Below are 23,090 nucleotides of genomic sequence, written 5' to 3'. Positions count from 1 at the left end.
CTGCAAAAGTGCTGCACAATTAATTATACATCTGTGCTACAAAAGATCAGCTCTATAACTGCAGGGGGTGCTATTCATCAGCCTTGAAACGCACTGGCAGAGGACAGCCAGGGTCCAGTAGTTGAAATAAAGAAATAAATAACTACAAAAGCAGGATGCGCTCTGGGTGGCTGGGGGTGAAGTGCAGCAGCGGGACCCAAGTGACCGGGAGCAGAGGAGCGTGGCGCTGCAGCCGGTCTGGATGCGGTGCTTTGCCCCGGAGCTTCGCCAACCGGAGCGGCCGAGGAGCCACCGGTCACCGGTGTGAGGTGTGTAGGCAGATAGAGCAGTGGCAGCGAGGAGCCTGCCTGACACCTGCATGTGCTTTTCCTTCCTCAACCCTCCCCTTTCGAGGAGGCAGCAAAACATCACGTTCCCAGCAGCGAGAGTGTGGTCCAAAGTGGCTTGATCGCAGGGGCAAATCCTCAAGGATACCCTTTTCCTCATCCCTTTATTTTGAAGCCCCCCTTCCTGGAGCAGGCATTTAGCAAGTACAAATACACCACAACGTTAGGCATCCTTCCACTGTCACTCTCCACTATCCTTCCTCCTCCAGACACACACACTAACACAAAATGACGGCTTCCTCAGTAGACTGAATGAGCAAAGCCCTCGCCACGATCCTTAATTGTCTGTGCTTTACTCTCTTGCTCCAGTCATATTATATCACAAAACTCAAAGCAGCCCACCCACTGCCCCGGTCTTTGTCCAAAATCTCAAGTGAACAGTAAACTGGACACAGGGAAAAAAAAATGCTGAAGAAGAAGGGAGGGGCAAGCTAGCCCCCCTTTTTCTCCTCCCCCCATTTTTTTTTCCTTCTTCTTCCTTTTTTTTTCATGTTGAGGTTGCTCTTTGCTGGTGCACCCACACTGCTATTGTCAGTTAAAAAAACAACAACAACAACCACCAAAATCCCTCCCCAAAAGACTGAGATATTGAATAAATCTTATCTCACAGCCCTTGAGAACGTGACCCTGAGGCCCTGCCCTTCTCCCTCCTGCTGTCCCCACGCATGCCGGGGAAATGGCAGGCCCCCACCCCATCCACCCCCTGCTACTTTCAACCTGCAGAGCCAGAGAAAAATAAAACCGCATCCAGAACCAAAACAAAATAACAACGAAAACCGTCGTCAACGAGAGATACAGGGGAAAGCATGGGGGGGGGGGGGGGGGGAGAGAAGCCCACACACACACACACGCATAAACCCCATAACCCATTTATGTCGGTCTCGGAGCAAGCAGGAGCCAGACTGCAGCGAGCAGCCAACAAACAGCTGGGGCCTTTCAGCAGGGACAAGGCGAGCGGCCCCCCGTGCCCGGCCACGCCGGACCCCGGCCCCCACGCGTCCCCCGCTACCCTCCCGGCCGGGCCCCCAGCCACCCAGGCAGGCACCCACCCGGCTCCCCGCGCACCCGGGGTGGGCACGGCTGCGTCACTGGGGCGGGTGACACGCACAGGGCGCCGCAGACACACGGCCGCCGCCACCGCCACCGCTGCGCGCGTGGTCGGCCAGAGCTGGCCTCTGCAGGGCAATTTTCCACTCTCAACTTTCAGGGAGAGGAAGAGGGAGATAAAGCCCATGTTACTGTACCTTTCTGGCATCTTTCTCAGCTTTCCCTGCTGCTTCTCCCCACCCCCTTCCGATTTATCTCAGCTACTGGTTTTATAAACCGAGAGGGTGGAGGGGGGGAGGGAGGGAAGAGGAGGGGGCTTTTCCCCCCCCCCCTCTTCTCTCAGCCCCGTCTGCACCTTCTTCCCGAGCCCGCCGGTGAAGTCACAAGACTGAGTCTCTGACATCACACAGAGCCCACAAACGCCGGATTGTGACTTCACTGCAGGGTAGAACAGGGAGGAATAGGAGAGGGGAGGGGAAAAGGCTCTTATTCAAACACATATCTGCAGTAGTAACAAAGGGAACTCAGGAAATGGCTGGCCAAGAAAATGGCTTTTTTTTCTTCTTTTTTTTTCTTTTTTATATTTGGTATAAAATATACTCTCTTTTCTTGCGAGTTTTTGGTGGGGTTTTACCCAAATAAAGTTTGTGACGCCGATGATAATACCTTTTCAAAGTGGTTTGAGCAGGACGGACAGCAAGCGCCAGTCCAAGTGCCAGCCCCCAGCACAGCACAGGCTCCCACAGCCCTTTGGGACAGAGCCACCCTCCATAGCCGCGCTGGACCTGGCGGGGCTGGAGCAGGACAATGTGCTGGTGTGAAAACCGAGGGGTGCTGGCACGGGAAAGGCTCTGGGGGACATTAATGGCGGAGGGGATTGAGAGGAAAGGACTGAAACAGGCAGATGCTGAGGGTCGCGCCTGGGATGTGCTGGGAAGGCAAATGCAGAGAGCCACCGGGCAAGCAGGGCCACCCGTTGCGACCAAAGACACATGGCAGAGGTCTGGGAGCCATGGGCCAGCTGAGGTAACGCTAACCAGTGTGCACTCGCGGTTTCTGTTTTCCCACCTGAGGGTCAGAAGCCACTTTTAAACTATAATTGGAGTAAAAGAGGTGGTAAAGGTCAGGGTTAAGGTAACAGAGTTGAATGTGAGGCCTAAGCAAGGCAATAGCGTTAAAGAGGGAGGTTTTTGCTTCCCTGATGTATTTTTAGGTCTTAGGAGCCCTGGGGAGGGGAAGGGAGCCTGGGGTAGGTGAGAGAAAGGCCAGGAGCCTTTGAGGTACTACCAATACAATGCTTGGATGTTGCTCTGGGAGCAAAATCTGATACAGACTTCTGTGGTCATTTCTGAAATAAAGCCCAAGAGAACAAAAAAGGAGCATGAAGTAGCTCTTGGCTTACCATGGCCTGGGAAGGTCTGGGGGGGGGGGTTGGCTATTCAGCTGAAGGTTGGTTTTTTTAACGTGAATTTCTTAAAATTTAACACAACCTCAAACATGTTGATAAATACCACCTCCCCCCCCCAAAAAAAAAAAAATCTGTTCTTTTTCTTTGAAATGGGTACTTTTTGTTTTCCCCTCTTTTTGAAGCAAGGCAGCTCCAACACTTGCACTGTGCTTAATCCTGCCTGAAGGCCAGGAATTCAGAGGGATAAGCCAAGGGCACGGCCACAGCCAAGTGAAATAAAAAAAAATTCAAGAATTAAATAGTGCTAATTGCGGACAATGTTGTGTTTGTAAAGTTACTTGAACCGCGGAGCCAAAGGGGAGGGAGCCTGTGCTCCTCACAGTGTGTCCACTCCTCTCTCCAGCCTCCATCCCTGCCCTCAACAAGGCCTACAAAGCATTCCCCACCGCCGCGCAGACATGGAAGGGAGGAGAAACCAGCGCTGCCATCACCGCCTGCCCTTCCCGCAACCTGCCAGTGCGGCAGGAGGGAAACTTGCACGTGGAGCGCGTGAGAAGCGAGGAGGAAACGATCCAGATCCCTGCCAGGAACCGGCTGGCAGGTACGCTCCCGGCTTGCGGCTGCCTGGCGGCGGGAGCACCCCGCCAGTGCCCAAGGTGCCTCAGAAGGCTGGCAACGTGAGCAGGCGAACTGGAAGTCCAACAGCAGGCAGGGGTGAGAGGTGCTTGTAGGAAGCTTGAACCCCAGTGGCTCCATGTGCTTCCAGCATAAAACCCAGGCAGCCAGAGGATGCTCTTCTAGATGAGAGCTCCTCCATGGCTGAAGCCTCCCTTCCCACACCAGTTCTGATCCCAGTGCCTTGGGGCATCACCCGAGCCCTGGCACAGTCACAACTCCAGGAATGATTTCCCCTGTTGTTTTATGGCTTCTCTGTGCCAGTACAGCAATAAACCAGGCTGCAGTGGAAGGAATAAACTCTCCTGCCTCTGCTTGCAAAAGGGAGGGAAAAGGTATGAATTGCAAGCAGGGAGGTCCCCATCTGATCTTGTATCCTCCAGCAAGTCTTGCTCCTTCTTTGGCCACAACTTTTCTACCTTTTTTATACTGACTGAATGTCCTTTCATAATTTCTAATTGTTGTTTTTTCCACCCTGCTGACTGCATGAAACATCCATGTTTATCCCGCTCCTCCTCTCTTGGGGAATCTCTCTCAAGCCGCCAGTGGCAGGGAGGCAACATGGCTGCCAGCGCACCAGGATGCCAGCAAGGCAAGGAGGTGAAGGAGGGAGAGAGGGAGGCACCGGCATTTGTTGGGAAGCGGAATAAAGAATTGGGGAAGAGGAAGGAATCTAACACATGCACACCGACTAGCATGGGCTTGCTCCAACTTGGCCCACAATGCAATTACCTGACTTGGAGGCCAGCCAAAGCCTCCCTGGCTAAGTCCCTCTGCACTTGTGCAAAGTGCTGTCAGAGCTGCTGGGACCACGAACAGTCAGGGCTTCGGCAGCGCATCTCATCCAGAACAGAGAAAGGGAAAAGAAAACCCCAACCAAGAGGCAGGGCAGGGACTGAATGGGCTTATTTTCACACAACTGCAATTGTTTTGTTGATGCGGAAAGGTAATTAAAAAAAGTTCTGATTTCAAACGTGCCACAGAATTCCCAGAGCCCGGAGGCTGCTGCTTAGAGGCAGATTAATCACACTGAATTCTCCATCTAGATATTGCATGCACTCCAAACTCCCACCGCTAATAGCTCTAATATTCTCCTCAGCGTGTGCATGCTGCTGGTGTTATGTTCCAGGAATATTAATTCCCCAACTCAGGCTCCTTTCGCTTGCGCATGTACCCTAAAGGCTTGCTGCCGGGCACAGGGAGATTATGGAAAAGAGAAAACAGGGCTAGAGGAGAACCGGGGTGCAAAGGTACTGGCTGGAACTCCTCAAGGAAAGTCATTAATGTTCTTTGGATAAGCAAGCCGTCCAAATAAAATCTACCTGAAGGACAAGTTCTTTAAACAAAGACAGCTAACTACACACGCACAAGATGGTTGAAATTAAAATGAGCTCCCAATGCTGGCTTTGTGTTACCCATTCTTGCTACCCTGAGACTTGCCCAAAATTTCAGTCCTGTTGTGAGCTCTGAATTAGGCGTTTTGTTTGTCTTCTCCTGGTGTCTTCCCCCAGCCTCCTTTACCTCAAGTAAGGCTGCACTCATCAACTCTTGCTGCCACAGGCTAGCAACAGTGAAAAATAGAGCAGGGTATAGTACAAGCACCCACAGAGCAGGTAGCGCTTTACATGGCGAGCCCGTTCTGCCCCTCGCAAAACCAACAGGCCGGTAGGTTCAGGGTCCAGCTCAAGGTCTCACTTCATGTCAGGAACCAGGAGGTGCACCCCTGGGATCCTCATTCCACACGGAAAACAGAGAAGGGGAGGACGAAGACAGGAGAGAAACGCACGATTTTTCTTTGAATTCAAATAACTGCTGTTCCTAGTAAGCAGTTCAGTGTGTGTGTGATCTATATATATGGCCAAAAGGCCAGCTGCTAAGCTTTAAAACCAATGCACACTTGAAAAGTACCATTTAAGATGCCTATGATGTAATTTTCAAAGCTGCTAAATGCCCAAAGCTCCCAATGCTGTTCAGTGAAGACTGCAGGCAATTGCCAGATTAAAACAGTTCCCTGAAACTGGCCACACCAGGACACTGGAAACCACCACACAGAAGACACCTCAAAACGGATGGTGCTGGTCACGTTCCATTTAGTAGGATTACTTGCATGACAGGAAGTTGTCATGGGCATGATTTTCTTTGTTAAGCAGTCAAAATATGTATCTCCATGCAATACAGATCAGCATGCCTGTGTCGGAGCAAGAAAATAAAAGGGAGTTTGCCCCTTTTATTGCAGGCGTTTCTAAAAAAGCACATCAGCACAGTACTTGAACCGCGCGTTAATTTGGATGTACAGACCAGCCCACCAGAGTGTTTTCACAGCTCACACCACCTTACCTAGTCTCTGGACTAGAACCTGCAATACCACCAATGCACACATGTAGGTGACGGTCCTTTCCACAATAATGACAGGTCAAAGAAAAAAGGCAACATCTTTATGGCTGAACATTTTACAGGGGGCTGGTGGTGGTGGGAGGGAGACTCATTAGAACACTGTTGAAACTCATGCAGGTCTACAATCACACACATGCCCTGAACTCTCAGCCGATTCCTTAAACTTGGCTCCTGCAGCAGGGAGCGGGAGGACAGGACTCCAACACACGCACTGCCTGTGTAAGGCCCTTGAGGCTTAACACTGCTGTACTGGAAGGGAAGAGGCATGAGCTTCCCTCACTGCGATAAACCGAGGCATCACTCTGTGTAGCTTAGGTGCAAATCTGTGATCCGCTTTCTCTCTTTGTACACAAAGAATGAAGGTGATAGTGAAGCTGACATCTAAATCCTCACTATTGCACATCTGAGATAACCCCGGCTGTTTTTGTTTTTCATACTCAAATGTATGGGAAGGGAGAAAGACAGGAGGATTTCAACCCTTGCCAAACCCTGTTGCCAGCCCCCTGAGTTACAGATCTAAGAACTCTTACATGGGATGAGGGCTCTTTGCTTTTATCTCCTTGCGCAGCGCATGTCCTTAGCCCTTTGCAAATAGATGTTTCGCCCTCAGAAAGGGAAAAGAAGGAAAAGAGAAAGAGAGAGGGAGCACCAGCCCACGAGAGAGAGCGCGAGCATGAGCAAGAATGCTGTCTGCAGATGTCAATCAGGACTTCAGTCTAGGTCTAACCTGCCAGTCCTGCAAAAGGAGGATACATGAATTTTCTAGCTGGATAGTCAGTATCATCAAACAAGAAAATTGTGAGGTTTAGATTGTAATGCAGTGTCACGTTCAGGAAAAGGGCCTCGCTACATGGAGATGATGTGGGACTGAGGAGCCTATTCCTAGCACCTTAAAAATTAAAATTTCACTACAAATATTCTAAAGCCATGGTCAAAAATAGCACAGCATTTCAGACCGGTTTTGTACAGCATGGTAATATTGGCACGGGGGAAGTGATTGTAGGTAGAATACTGTCAGGTTTGGGGAGAGCTTTCTCTGCATTTTAAAAAATTGTACGAAGGAAAATATTCTTGGGAATGCAAAGTCTAATGATTACATGTATATAGAGAGTGTCATCTCTATCTTGGCGTTTAGCAGAAATCAACTCCCCCACGCCAACACCCTCCCCTCCAGCCACCCACCCTGATATTCTTCTTCACCACTTCCCACCCATTAACCCAGTACCTGCAGTGCAGTGTTCAAGTGGGACTGGCGGAGCTGCTGCCGCTGTCATCTCCTCGGAGCTGGCAGTCACCTGCCAATCTCGCCCCCACTTCCTCCTCCCTCCTGCTCCCCCCCACCCCTCGTCAGTGCAGCTTTCCCTGGGGATAGATCACTCTCCCCCCCCTCCAGCAGCCTGACAAATAACTACTGTTAACTCAATAATATCCCCCTCCCGGGTTTTTAATTACCAGCCGTCCGCAGGGCGCGAGACTCGCACGTACAGATGGGAACGGGCCAGAGAGGGAGGACAGCAACAGGGGGGTCACAGAGTTTGGGCTGACACCAGCTTCACCCCGAGGGATGGGCTCCTTGTCCTCCATCCACATGGCAGGGCTGGCACAGGCAACCTGCAAATCCCAGTGGGATGCTGCCGCCAGGGCAGGCGGGGGGCGGGGGGGGGAGTAATGTGCCACTGTATTGGGGGGGGCGGATTTAGCCCTGCAAGGGCTGATGTGGGAAGCTGCTCCTGCAGGACAAGGAGAAGCTCTGCTACACCCGCTAGGGAAGCACCATCCATCCAGGACAACGTTTGTTTATATGGCATTTTAAATGAGAACCAGAAAAAAGGTGGGGGAGGGGAGGGGGGAAATCAGGTGCATTTCTGCTTGTACATCTTTACCAAATACATCTGTGTTTTCACATACGAAACGGCTTTCTTTTTTCCCCCTTTGCAAGGCAATAGTCTTATTTTGCCATTTTTATTTGCTGAAAATTCATGGGTCTGCGGCCTTGTATTAAACGGGCATGGCTTTCTGACCTTTCAAGCAAGCTCTCCATTTAGTATTTGTTTTTTACACTTCCATTTACACACCCTTGATTTTTAACAGGTCTGAATAAGGCTCATGTTTTTAATATGAAGTTTTATCTGAATAGTCATAAGCCTGCTACTGCTCAAGCTGCCCCTCGAACTCCCCCTCCCCCCCCAGAGGTTAAACAAGACCAGAAATCCTTTTGTACTTGAAATAACAAGCTGGGAAGAAAGGAAGAAAAGAAGGATAAAAAAGCCCAAGCCCCACATAAAGAGACACTGCAAATGGGGCATAAACACAAGGCTTCTTTTTTTTTTTACCCCCCTCTTCTTTTCCTCCTCTCCTTCCTTTGTAGGTCACCTTTACTATGAAGACATAGATGCTTCGAGTCTTCATTTGCTTAAATCAAGAGAGTAAGTTCAGCACCTCAATCAGGTAGCCACCATCCCCTAGGCAGGCGATGAAAGGGAAGGGGCATCCATCCCAGCCCGAGGGAGGAGGCACCCTGCCTGGGGAGAGGGTGTGCTCTTTCCTGGGAAGAGGCAGGCGTTTTGGGAGGAGGACAAGTCTGAGGGCAGGGCACCGGACAGGCTGTGCTCAGGTGGAAGGGGAGCAGGCAGAGATGTGGTGCTGGGGGATGGCCTGATGACAGCCTCTGCACCCTGGCAAGGGCTGATGGAGGCAGTTGAGGGAGAGCGTTTTGGCAGCCACCCCTCGGCTTCGGGGGAGCATCCTGGCAGGCGAGAGAGCCCCCGCTCCCCTGAAACAAACAGCAGCCTTCCCAATGCTTCATTAAACTAACACAGCTTCCCGCCATTGCCCCGGCAACCGACACAGGCCTCCTGTTTGCCAGCTGGGGGAATTAAAGGCAGCCTGGCAGCCAGCCCCTGGCTCCTCCGAAAGCTCCCCTTACACCGTCAGAAAGCACCCCCAGGTAGGGGAGGGTGCCAGGCGATTCCCAAGGTGCTACCTGAGATGGGGCAGGAGTCTGCCAAGCTGCAGTCACCAGGGACCTCATCACTGACTGCCACCACTGCTGGTGCTGGAGGGCTCGCCAAAACGATCCCTGGACTGGAAAAGGACTAAGTAACCCCCTGGATGGGCCAATGGAGCAAAGGTAGACACTACTCCCCATCACAGCATCACCTCTGTCCAAACGTGATCAATACTTCACACTAATTAGCAACACACTCCTCTCGCTGCCCATCTGCCAGCTGAGTTAGCAAATCACATTCCCTTGTCTCTGGTTTTCTTCCTTTCTCTTAAATCACATACACCACAAGGCAGGTCTTAGTGTGAGCCCCCCTTTCCATTACCCCCTTGGTGGACACTGGAGACCACAGAGGACAAGCTGCCCTGTCCTTCGTTGTTCTTGAAGAAAGCTGCTTTAAGAAGAGCTGCAAATGAAAACACTGATGTTGTACTGGCCTTGAGCGCTCAGACACCCTCCCGCCCCTCTGCCTGCTCCCGGTCCAGCCGTTCATATTGAATAGGCAGAGATGTCCCTCCTCACAGCCACAGCAGAGGAGCTCCTTACGCTGTCCAAATCCCCAAATTAGATCCGCTGGGCAGTGTGGGTGTAATGTGCCAGAAGGCTCGCCAAACTGGTGAGGGGAGGAAAACACCTCACTGCACAACGGCCACGGATAAAGGAGCACTATTCACTCGCTCGGGCATCCACATCTGTTTTGTCCTGTTTGCCATGACTACTGGCTGTGAGCAGAGGTCTCACAGGGAGAAGCAGCATTAAGTATTTATTCCAGCTCTCAGTTTTGTCAGTTTCTGATGCCACCAACGTGTTTCATTTCTGCCTTGAAAACAACATTGGGGTTTTTTAATCCAGGGATCCCAAAACAACCCTGCAAAGGTACCTCCAACCCCATCAGCAGTAGCCTTCCTCAGCTCTGCAGCACACATTTCTCCACAATCTTAACTCTGTCTGACCCACTCGTGTCCTGCCTCTGAACAATTACTATGTCCTACTCCTCTCTTATTTTGTGATAATATTTTGCTTTGTAAAATGCTACTTAGCTACACTTAGAAGAATTAAGAAAAAATAAAAAGGGAGGAAAATAATGAAATCTGTACATTCCAGCATCTGGCCACTACTCTGCACTGCAAGAGGAAGCGGCACATTGAAAATGTGGAGCTGTTTATAAGTATTAAATACACTCTCTAGCAATCTTTCAGGGACAGATGTACAGGCAGCACACCCAAACAACCCTACAAAAATCAGCCCAGAGATCCCACCTCAGTGACAGAAGACAGCACTATAGTTAAGGGTGTCCCTGCAAACCTTGAGCAGAGGGAAATAAGGGGCTGAAAAATACAACTAAACACCTCCCTTCAGTCCAAAGCTCCCCAAAAGAACTGTTGCAGACCATGAAAGGGAAGTCTGAGGTTAAGGGGAAAAAGTACGAACATTTTGACATCACCCACTGTAAATTCTAGCAGCAGTGGGAAGAATATTGCCTTAGCTTGGATGGGAGATGCAGAGAAAAGGGGAAGCTTTCAGCTACTTGCAGAAGAAATTGTGACGGGAAATTGCACAGGGAAGATGAGCAAGACCACTGCAGGTAATGGCCATTAGACTGGGAAGACAGGTTCAAAGCTCCAGGCCAGCAGTCCTGGTTTAACCATGTGTCTCCTACTTTGGAATTCTCTGCTATTCTCATCTTCTGGTTCTCTCCTTGTGCAGGACTCTGACCTCTCAATAACACCACACACACACACACACACACAGGAAGCAGGTTTCTGGTTCTTAAGCTTTCCTTCACAGCAGTAAGAAGTTGAATCTGGGAGACTTAAAACCAAATTCCTTCCCCCAAACAGAAACCAATTTATGTTTAAATCTCCTTTTTTTTTCTAGTGCCGGTGTGTGGAAGGAGGGGAGGCTGACAACCCAGAGGCAGAGGGACACCTGACCAGTCTGGACTGCTCTGTGCCCTGTCCCCACCTCCCCAGCTGGGAAGCACTCAAAGCCTGCTGTTGCCAAACCCACTTTTATTCTTTCCACGCTCCTCACTAATTAAACCTTCAGTCAGGTCTGCCTCTCCTCCCACCTGGAGTAGCTCAGCTCCCCGCTTTCACATTTTTTCATTCTTCCCCAGACCCAGGAGATTCAAGTTTCTGGAGTCTCAAAGCTCCTGGATGACGGGGTGCGTAAGGAACCGTCTCTTGTCTCCGGTGAAACCCGGCTCCCCCCTGGCCTGCCGGCCTCGGGGGCTGGATTTCAGAGCAGAAGAGACCGCTGCCAGCGAGCCAAAGGCGCGCAGGGGTAGGGGAGGTGCTGGTCTGTGTGTGCGCCGTGTCCTCCTTCCTCGCTGCTGCCATACATGATTAATCATCCCTGAGACACGCCCGCTGCTTCCCTCTGGCTCTCCAACAACCACAGCAGCGGCGGCGGCAGCAGCGGAGAGCAGAGAGACCTCCTCAGGTCCCCGGCCCCGGCCCAGCGAGCATCTCCCAGCAGGGCCCTCTGATCCTCGCGCACATCTCTCTCTCTCGCACGCGCCAGCCTGCCTCATGGCTTCGCAATTAATCGCTCCCTTCCCCCCACTTTCAAACTCGGCTCGTCTCCCACCCCTCCCCCACCCCCGTCCATCTGTGTCTGATTGCATTTCAGCTGTAGTCATTCTCTGGAAAACTCACCGGGAAGGTGTCCAGGAGACCAGCACAAGCTCCAACACGCGCCTGACACGGGGAGCCGCGGGGAGCCCGGCTGCTGCGCCGAGGCGGATCGGGGGCCCACCTCTCGCCTCCCTGCTCCCAGCCTGGGCAGGGGATGGGGTGCCTGCTGGCGGGCAGGAGGCTGGCAGCAGGGAGAGGCGGCACGCAGCCAGGAAGGGCCAGCACTGCTGGCGGGGCAGAGGTGAGGCTGCTCAGATGCCAGCTTGTGCTCCACCACGGGAAGCTTTGCTCCTCTGCTTTCTCTGCCAAGCAGTGCCGGTGAGCTCTGCCAAGGCCAGTGCTGGGGGAAAGGCAGGGTCCCCCCAGCATGACCTGCAACCAACAGCATTTGGCAGCTCCCATTGCCTCTGCTCTCTGGGACGCTGCCCCCTTCCCCATACAGGCTCTTTCCACTGGCATTACAGGATGTTCCTGCCTCATCCACTGCACACTTAAGCCAGCCACATCCCAGCTGTGCCTAGTGCAGCACATGCAGCCCTGCTGGCCACACAGCTCCTTGGTCCCACACCATCACTTTCCTGCTGCTCCAATCCCAGATGGCCTCCTGTAAAATCCGTATGTTAGCCTAAGACTTGATCACCCAGGGAAGGGAGCAATAAGCTAGGCCCTGAAGAGAGCACACTGGGCACTGCACACCAGCTCACGCCGTAACCACTCTTACTGGACACCACTGGAGCAAGCAGCTCAGCTCTTAACTGCGTATGTAAAATGCCCACACAAAATAGTCCAGAACAGCCAGAGAGCCATAAACTCACACCCCAGCTTATTGCATGCCAACTTCCCTGCATAAACAAGCCTAAGTGCACAGTGGTTTTACACTGCAAGCAAGTTTCCTCCCCGAGAGGCGGGCCCCCAGTGTGCGCTGATTAAGGTGTTAGACGAGGGGCTGGGCACACATCACAAGTACATTTTGCATAGGCTGGAGCCACCTGACTTCACTGCTGCATTACACAAAGGTACAGGATAATCTGTGGCTGCTCTAAAGGTCAGCTTGGCTCTCAACAAGGGAAAGGTTCTCCACCTTTTCCACAGAGTCAGTCTTCCAGCTGTGGGAGGGTAGGGACTGAACTACTAACCCACATAAAACCACCTTAAGCCTTGTCCATTTGCTGCCAAAACTTCAAGCGTTCACAGCTCTGATGAGGGTGACATTTACTTCAGTAGTCCAGCATTTTAAACCCAGACTAATCTTTTTCAACTTTTTTCCTCCAGCCAGCCTGCAGGCTCTGCAGGCTTGTTTCTACCCAGGCTACCAGTGAGGAGAGGGACTGCAACCAGGCAACTCCCAGGTTTTCCCTTTCGTATTTGGCTTCCATTGACAATGGCTGCCCACCAAAATCAGTCCAAGAGATGCAAACACAGAAGCAAGCAACTGAGTTACCATGACTAATAAGTTGCCATTTGCCAGCTGAGTCACAGTAACATTGAACCAACCAACCAACCTCCTGACAGTTGAGGCGAACATTTTACTACTTACTGCCACGAAGGAGACTACTAGTGTCTAGATGACAACTTATAATCTCATTGTGGTAAATCAACTTGCTGGCAGTCGTCTGTTCGTACACTTTGCTCTGCCAGTATCAGATTGAGTCAAACCTTTTGGTTCCACCAAATGCCACGAGCCAAATGCACTTCTGCGGTACAACTGCAGTACTGTTTGCAGTGAAGATGCAAAAAGCTACTACATCTTAATCATTTTAAGCCCCTTCTCAATTATTCTAATGAAAAGTGCCATATTGAAGCTGTTCACTTCCAGAAGCAGATTCAACAGAAACATAAGTAAATATATCTTTAAATAAACACAAAAATCATTCTGCCTTATTCCTATGTATTGGACACCGAACCAAGAATCCCAGAAGTCTGGGTTCGGTTCCCAGTTTTGATGCAGCCCTTCTGCACCATTTCACACAGCACAGTTCTTTATGAAGATACAAAATGGGGATGCTACCAGTTTTGACACGAAGTAAGGTAGAATGCATGCATCGATGTGTGTTAAAAACCCACACATAAAAGACAAGGGTTGTATAAATATAAATACACACAAGCAATTTACCACTGCCCCATAACTCTGACATTGTAAGGTGGTCTACAGAGAAGGGTATTTTCCTGACGCTTACTCATTTAATGAAAATAAGTACCTGGAAGAGAACAGACAGCACTCCATCTGCAGATAAATTTTACCTGCTTTCAATGCCAGTTCAGAGCCAGCACATGCTGGGAGTAAACAAAATCCATTACAAGACAACAATTTGTGACAAATGAGAGCAACACATGGACCGAGGACCAGTGAACAGGTCCCCCGTGCACACCAACATCACACAAACTACCATCACCCTCCTGAACTCTTGCAGAGGTCAGGAACTGGGGAAGACACAAACTTACCTATCCTTCCTCTGCTAGTGGCACTCTGCTCTGTGTCAGCACACGTCCCCCACGCTGGCAGAGGAAGTTTTTACTGGCATTGTCTAAACTGTATCGTAACAGTGCAAGGATTGTCAACCCTGTCTCTTTCATCAGCACAGAGTTCTCCTTATCAGAGACGAGAAGCACAAAAGGCAGCGAGAATTCCGTACACACTAGCAGTGTTTCTCCCATGCTCAGCATAAAAATATAATCAAAAATTGTACCAGAATGGTGATGTGAAAAGCACCCTGCCAAGTCAGTAATAAATATAAAATTCATATCTTACATTTCCACAATGTATCACCTCTCATCCCGCAGTACTTTACGCATTGTTGGGACTCAGATGAATCCCCAAATCAGAACAGATTTGTCCTGGAATCTAACATTTTTGTTGGCTTCACATTCATTCAAATTACACCCTTTAGCGTGAGCAGGATAACAGCACTTAAAATGGCCCCCTGAATGCGGTGGCGGCCATTTTAAATGGGCTCAATTCCTTCCAGCCACCCAACTCATCCCCTCCAGTTTGTCCCACGCACCCCCTGTCCCTCTCACTCCCTGCGCCCCGTCCTCGGCCCTGGTCCCCCTCCCGCCCGCCCTGTGGCAGAGGAAAGACAAAGCGGTATTCTCCGGGTGTATAAACAGCTGGCTCACACCAGTAGGCCCCACTGACGATACCCTAACTCCAAATACAAACCCTCTAATTCTGGAGACCGCAGTCACTGCCATCTGAGCGAGCCTCAGCGTTAAAAAGGCAATAAACCCCTATCTTCTCATCTTTCACCCTTCCCAAGCAATACCATTGCACAGGTATTACACACAGCATCCGCAGAGACCAAGAACTACACGTTGTGCAGCCAGCAGTAGTAACAGCTTCTCCTTTTTGTGAAGGCCTCGTGAAAACTAGAGGTGACAAGGAGTGAAAAGTCATAGCCCACCTCCCCACGGCTCATTATCCTAATACCCATCACTGAAGCCTTCCCGACAGATGCATTTGCCAAGGATTCTGATGGAAACATTGAGCAGTGACGTTCCTTCTTATCCCATCAACACGCCTGTATGACAAAACCATGTCCATTTTGGCCTAAATATTTCATCTTCTGAAAGACAGATGCATAAAACGTAGGAGGTGCTAGAAAACCCTGAGGAATATTGCAAGTGCTAGTAGCAGGAGGTACCTTAAGGCAGAATTGCTGACTGTAGTCCTTCATGCAACATACCATACCTGATCCCCATAGGTCTAAATAGGGAAACATCTTCTAAAAGCTCAGCTAACACTCAAGCGTGCAAACAAAGACCAGATTGTCACAGCTCAGGAGCCATGAGCAGCAGTTTGGTTCTTCTAAATTCTGATGTTGCCTCTAAGGAGGCACAGACAATCTCAAACTCCTCTGCCTTACCACTCGTGGTAGCACAGCTCACTAGGGATGGCAGCAGTGAAATGCACTGCAAGGTTTCCCTTCTGTCAGTAAGATTTTGGAGCTCTTCATATTTTTCATATTCCTATCTATTCACTTATTGGTGGCACTGCCTACAAACAAAGTAGGGAAGATGAAAACTTTGGAAGCCACAACAATATGAATGATTTAAAGTAGCCCATCCAAAGAAGGAAAAAGAAGCTACTAATACTTGGAGATGCTTCCAAAAGGAGGTACATGATACAGGTATTTTTATTTCTTCTGTACTTCCAAGTCCATTTATCTGCATCTACACTGACAAAAAATCAGGACCGTTATTTCACCTCTAGCAGCAGAAACACAACTGTAGCCCACTCAAGAAGCAACTTCTGACATTAAACAAAAAAAAAAAAACAAAACAAAACCAAAACCATAGAAAACCCCCACCACCCCACCATGTCATTTAGCTTTACAATGAGACGATAAACTATACATCATTTGTCTTCCTTTTCCTAGCATAGATAAGGCCATACAACAGCATCACCCAAAGTGGGGTCCACGTGTCGCTACTGGCCTACAATAGGTGATCTGTGCAGCATGCTACCTGCAAACAACACTCAGTGAGCCATGGTACCTAATAAAACTCCCTATTATAGAATCATAGAATGGTTTGGGTTGGAAAGGACCTTAAGATCATCTGGTTCCAACCCCCCTGCCATTGGCAGGGACATCTCACACTAAATCATGTTGCCCAAGGCTCTGTCCAACCTGGCCTTGATGCTCCAGGAATGGAGCATTTACCACTTCCTTGGGCAACTTGTACCAGGTGCCTCATCACCCTCACAGTAAAGAACTTCTTCCTTACATCTAACCTGAACTTCCGCTGTTGCTCTGTGTCATTTTCCTCATTATAAACTGAATTATAAAAACTGAATGTTTTTATGCCTATATAACAGATAAGCATTACATCAAAATGTAAAATATCATCCAGAGTGCATCTGTTTTGACCAAAGGGAAGAGGCAGTACGAGACCTGGAATTCCTGAGCCAGCCATCACAACTGAAACATCATCATTTTAAACTCATAGTCACTGCAATGATGCAGACATAGGAGAAGCAGGATGCATCGGTGGGCAGTCTCCTGGAGAAGACTGTTGTGGCAGAGCTACTTCTCTGTACAGGTGGGCACTGCTGCAAGTAAACAGCTGTGCTTTGCAGTATTATTAGCAGTCTCTAGAGCTGACAAGCATCAGATGTTTTGGTTGCAACCATACCTGAAAGCTGGTATTTAATTCTGGATGAAACCTACTCAAAAACCTCACGATAAAGTAGGAGGTTGCAGAAGAGCATCAAGGACCAGAAATCAATTTATGAACACAAGGATTAAATACAGGAGACTGTTGAGCAATGGTCAATGAGCTGGGAACTGAACTGTCTACAATCCTCTGACAAGCACATACTAAAAAGGGGCTCATTCAATGCTAGCTGAACTATGCATAGGTCCAGTGGAAACCAAGAAAGGAAAAACATAAGCCAGTTGCTGCATGGGGGAAAAGAGGACAAATCACCTTAACAGGGAGGCATACAGTCTCTTCTTAAGAAAACATTGGAAATGCAATCACCTGGGACAGCTAAAACTAAACTGAACTCAACCACCAGAAAATGTGCAGAAGGAAGAACAACATCTACTGTGTTTTGATCATGTGAAGGCAATCAGATCAGGGGGGTGGGGTTTTTTTGTTGTTGCTGGCTAAAGGATATTCAATTCCACAGCTGAACAGTGACTTACTATTACTTACCATGGTCTCCCCAGGCTTCAGTGTGGGAAAGTCCCTGTTGCACATAAATGTGACACACCTGTCCCTACAGTACAGTACTGTGCAAGAGGCTTCAGGCAGAACCTCCATTCCTGGCTCTTTGAGGATAATCAAACAGGCATGCTCAATCAGGCTGGTGGTTTGTTTGGCTTAAAATACATATACTCCAATAAGTAATTAATATATTGAGTAAAGGAGACCTTCATTAAAGTTTCTCCACATTCACTCCTTCAATTAAGGTTTTAAACATTTGCATTCATAGATTTACACCTCCCTCTTGTCTTTAAGCAATGCCAGAAAAGGCCAGAGTTTACATTCCTGGCATCTCAAAGACAGAAAAAGAGAGGGAAAATAAAACCAAATCCTCCAGAAAAAACAACAAAATGAAAAGGAAAAAAAAAAAAAAGGCACCAAAAACCTACCAGGGTCCTTATCCCTCTCCATAAAGAAGAAATGATGTTCCTGTGGGCCGGCTGGGATTTTTTTCTCTTCAGATGTCTATAAATGTGTCTGTAAGATGAATTAGAGAAGAAACTTGGGCAACCGGAGGAGAAAACCTGAGCCCTCCAACCCAGGTGTGGGGCTGCTCTGCACCCCAACAAGAGCAGTGGGGAGAGGGCAGATGTGGGGTAAGAGGATCCCGTCTCCCTTAGTACCTTGGCAAAGGCATTTTTGCTGCCCATGCGGTGCACTCGGTTCACTCCAGCGATGGACAGGTACCCCGGGGTGACCGGGGTGTTTGCGCATACTAACTGCAATGTCAAGGTGTCTGCGCCTGCGGCGCTTACCTCTTCAGTGAGGGAAATGGCAGCAGGATGCAACTCTTACCTGCGCCGTGCCGGTGACGTCACAAGCAGCTAATTCCAGCCTGGTTGCCATGGAAACCAGCAGGCCTCAGCACCAGTTAGCGGTTCAATATATAATTTACTTATTCTTTTTCACCTAAGTGATTAGGACTCAAAATACAGAAACATCTCACAGATCCTCTGATCATTTCACAGGAATTTCTGGAAGGCAAACACCAGCCTGAACTACTGAGCTGTGCACTCTCCGGGGAAAAAACCCAAACAAACAAAACCCAGGCAAACAAAAAGCCAAAACCAAACCAATCCTCTCCCCCGCTATCCCCTGCCCTCCCAAGTTTCAAGGGAGACAAACGCTGCAGCTCCTGAAGATTTCACAGGGCTGTCACTGTCTGAAGGAGATGAGCCGACAGCAAAGGAGGAGATAAAAGCCCAACACAGGAGCTGCGGCATGAGGCAGGACCTTTGGTCTGTTCCACCTGGGACACCACATCCCACAGGCTGCTGCTACCCAATACCGCTGTCAGCGTAAGGCACATCTGAACTGCTGGTGATGGGCAGCAGCAGGACCCCAGAAAGTCCCTTTTGGCTCCTACAAGCATCACACATTAAGGAACAAGCCTCTCCTCTCAGCAGAAGCCTTTATGAGCACTGCTAGTCAATGCAACACCAACCAGGGCCCTGGGGAAAGCACAGCTCCATCTCCATCCCGTCTCACAACCCAGGACTGGTTGCCTGTATTTTCCACAACTTTAACTAGTGCTGCAGTCAGAGGTGATTTCTCTGCTTTTTCCACTGCCTAATTAGTCAGTGCAGAGCTTGTGCAAGACCTGAAGGTTACACTTCAACATATTGGTCCAGTGAGAGCAAATATTTCTACTGGGAGAATTTTCAAGTGATTCATCTATCTTCAGGTAGGTTTAAAGAACTGGTCTTACTGTTTCTTATTGTGCTCCATTATGTTTTAAACCAGTATCTTTCAAAATGGGAAGTTTTAAACATTGACTTTGAAAACTAGCTGCTTTGTGGCTGAACCACGCAGTCTGGCAGAACAATAGGAACAGCAGCACTCCCCAGCCCCCCTGTTTCAACCCAGCATGGGCCATCCCCCTCTTACTTCCCAAAACAAGTCATCCCGAACAATCCCTGCTGCACCCCTTCTCCTCGCTGGTCCTTCCCCACATGCAGAGCTGGCAGCAGGGAGAAGACGACAGCCACCAGTAAGACCCAAACAAACAAAACCAGAGGCGTTATTTTGGCACAGTTTTAAATCAGACACGATTCCCTAAAGAGTAAAAGAAGAATCCACAGACAAGAATCTTTACGTAGTTACTTTTTGTTCATGTTCCTGAATGCTCTACATGGTAGAAGTTCTCATCTGCAACACATTTGAAAGCCACCAGGACAAACTGGTAGGGGACTGTGCCAAGCCATTAACACTTTCAAGAGTCCAAGGGGCTCTTTTCTAGGGAAAGGGGTGGACCATCAGACACCAGGATTACCTCACCAGCAGATTGTAGAGATCCTCCTACTCCAAATTATTTACCACGATAATTTAGAGTGGACCAGTGCTTTCATTTGTGCTCCCTTTCCTTCTTCGATCTGCAGCATCTCCATTCCTCACCCTTTGCATAACCCTCTACATTCCCCACAGCTCAACACCAGCTTCCCTCTGGTACCCTTTGGTCTAAACTTGCTCCTCTTATTTCCATTACTGTCATTCTGGTACCCTTTCTGCCCCTTCATGCTCTCACCCTAATCCTGTTGGGTCACAGGGTGCTTCCCTCCTCCTCTAGTATTAGGATCTGCTGCATGCTCTACCAACATCAATTATATTAAACAGCAACAAAACCTTTGAGAGTTTTCCAGGAGTTACCCTGATTTCAACGCTAAGGGAAATAAAGGATCACATGGGAAGTGAGTAGTATCAGAGGGAATAAAATACAGAACCAGGCTGATCTGTACTTGGGGCACTTCATTGTCAGAACTGGATCACACCCCTGACAAATTGGAACAGATTTGTGCCAAGACTAAACCAGAAAGAACCACTGAAAAAAAATAACATTGTTTGGCTGTACATCGAGGAGTATGATTAAAAAGATGATTAAATGTTTCTATTTGGGGGAAAAAAATAAATAAAACCAACCAAAAAAAAACCCCAATGAATGTCTTTAAAACTCCTTTGCTACAGCAGCTCATTTCATACAGGGAGCGAGGCAAGAAAAACATATTGCAGTGACTTTAGCTATGGGAAAATGACTGATACTTTGGATTGAGCTGACGGCTGACTTAAGAGTCATCACTAGGGCTAACTTCTTCCTTCTCCGCAGAGCCTACAGCGGTCTGGCATGTCTCAACACTTGAAAGAAAGAAAGAAAAAGAAAAGGGGGAAAAAAAGCTGCTGATTTCATAGGGAAGAAGCCTAAGAGGCTGTTTGGAGGATGAAGTCAAGTACATATGGTTCTATTTATTTGTTTGTTTTGGGGTGGGGAGAGGGAGTCAGTGGCAAATTCTCAGCCCTAACAACCAGCTCACAATAAAAGGAGCACATGAAGTCAAGAGTTCCTCAAGGAAAAGAAATGCTCTTAAAGTTTGTCTTTAATACATAAATGGCAACATATTTGCAAGATTCAAAAACTCGGGCAGCATCCAGATCCAATGATTAAAGAGTGTTTCTCCTTGAGGCCACCATCTGAATCCAGCCCATGTAAACTGTAATCCAAAACTGCGTTTGGATAGCTGGTCAATATAGTTTACACAAAACCCCCCACTGTGCACTGAGGTGATACAAAACAGGTACATGAGGCAGGTCATGTCCTAACACACACTTAGACCTCTCCACCACAAACCAAACACAGCTGCATTTGAATGCATGACCAAAGTTCTCTGCATTTTCTTTTAGTAGGAGGGGGAAAGAAAAAAATCCCCTTAGGAAACACTGTACAAAAATATCCCTTCTCTGTGCTTTATGAATGAGAAGTCACATAGAAAAAGGCAGGAAATGAGGTAAGGTTGCTTTTTGCCTCACTCTAGATCGTGACCGCAATGCACACATACATTTCTGAGTTTAAGAATATAACCATATACTCGTATATAGCTGCATCTCATCCAAGTGCTGATCACTTGGGAAAACTTGGAAATTCAAGAATTCTTTGCCTCTGATCCTACAGCCATTACCAGTTGGGAGCTAACATACATTTCTTTTTTTGTTCATCCTGAAGCTTTGAATTATAATTTGCTCATTAGCCTAATAAATATCTCATCGTTGTGTGGCCTGGAACAGCAGAAACAGCAGTTATTAGAACAGTTCCCCACTGCAGCAGAGGAAGCTTGTCTGACCTCAGCATCCCTCAGCAGCTTAAGCAAACACAGATCCACCACAGCCGTGATCCTCATGGAGCTTTCCTGCTAACCCAGACATAGCAAAGCAAGAGGTTGTGACTCTCCTCTCCCCAGAGCGCGCACAGGCTCTTCTTCAGTCACAGGAGAAATACCCCACCCCAAAGGTTTTCTCCATCTGCTCCCAGGAAAAAAAAAGGAATTAAAAATCCATGGCACAGGGGCAACAAGTGCTGTAAAAAAGGTTCACTGGCTCAAGCACTTTGGTTGTGCTGAGCATTTCAGTAGTGCCCAACATCATTTCCTGACATTCCAATTTTCCCAGGTTGCCTCTACATCTGTCCTGTGTCTTTGTGAAACTCCTGTTTATACCTGATACAGAGCCTTAACAGAAATGCCCTCTTAGAATGGAGGGGTAAGAAAACCAAGAGGGACTAACAGCTAACAGAGGTTTTTTAAAAATAAATAAACCCCAACAACATTTCTCAATGCATAGAGAAATGACCCCAAAATAATGAGTCTGGGTTGTTTGGTTGTTGGGGTTTTTTAAAGCCAAGATTGTGATTCGGATTCTGTTGAAACCTCCCCTGGCCCATTCCCAAAACATATGCGTGATGAGAAGAGTAATGACTCTCCCAAACGCACTAAATAGGGCAATTTTGGGACCTCCTCCAAGATCTCTCTCCATCTGTCCATCTCCTGCCCAGCAACTCATCATGCCCCCAGATCACTAACTTTACTCTGATCTCCAGCCCCAGCATTAGCTCCTCTCTCTGCCCCATGTTAATTTGGTCACATCCTACTCCAGAGCAACATCTTTGCTTTTCCTGGAGTTGCCTCCTTTCAAGACTGACATCAGGGAAATTCCCTGGTTTTCCATTCCCAAAGCCAAGTGGTCATTGAGGCACAAAGGGGCAGAACCTACTGCTGGCAAAAGGGAGACGAGCAATCCTGTGGCACAGATCTTCATCAATCCCAAAAGCAGAGGCACCAAGTTCTACCTCCTTTCTACGCCAGCTCACACTACCTCCAGTAGCTCACTTGTCCTGTTTCTCTCTGGGGCTACTTTTCAAGCAAGGCTGAATGTTCTAACATCGTTATCAGCCCTAGTTCAGCCCTGCTGAAATCCCCTTATTTGCCTGTAGAAAATATGGAAAGAATTAGCACTGATATTGGGCCCCAACTACAAACTGTCCCTATAGACAAAACACTGAAGTACTGATGTTGCACGTACCCAAAGGGGATAGCAGAACGACTCTTCTGCCTGCAGCAGGTGAGAGGCAGACCTGCAATTTCCCTGGGAATTGGGCTTTTTCCCTTAGCCTTCTGATTTACAGCACAATCAATAGGTTTCTGCCCACTGCTGCCACCCCCTTTAGTTTCAGAATTGATGGGTGGCAGCGCTCCAGCACTACTGTGCTACAGACAAACTGCAGAATGCCACCAAGGCGAGTGCTCCACTGAGTCACACACGGTCAGCTCAGCACAACACAACCGGGCCAGGCAGCACACTGGAAAGCTCTGCGCTTCTCAGCCTGCTGAAGCTGGGAAATACTATTAAATGGGGATAACAGAAGAGGGCAAAGGGTAGCAGCAGACAAGTTAGCTAAATAAGCTGAAAACAAATTGTTGGATAACACATCGAGACAATCCAAGTCTTCACTTCTGCTGAGAGGGGCAAACAAGCCCCTCCTGCCTATTTCCTCCCTCCCTCAGCAC

General features: G+C 48.7%; 1 protein-coding gene across 8 annotated transcripts in view; it reads right to left on the bottom strand.

The window, feature by feature from the left end:
- TCF20 (transcription factor 20) overlaps positions 1-23,090 on the bottom strand; it is a 128,852-nt gene that overhangs the window by 72,384 nt on the left and 33,378 nt on the right. The window contains exon 1 of one of the 8 annotated variants that reach the window (XM_065676853.1): positions 1,631-1,733. The exons of the other annotated variants lie outside the window; for them this stretch is intronic. The gene's annotated coding sequence lies outside the window, so the exon portion shown is untranslated. Of the gene's footprint in view, positions 1-1,630; positions 1,734-23,090 lie in introns of those variants that run through there. 8 annotated transcript variants of the gene reach the window in all.

This window comes from Lathamus discolor, chromosome 1 (assembly GCF_037157495.1).
Source record: "Lathamus discolor isolate bLatDis1 chromosome 1, bLatDis1.hap1, whole genome shotgun sequence".
Classification (NCBI taxonomy): domain Eukaryota; kingdom Metazoa; phylum Chordata; class Aves; order Psittaciformes; family Psittacidae; genus Lathamus; species Lathamus discolor.
This window is presented reverse-complemented; position numbering and strand designations above follow the sequence as displayed.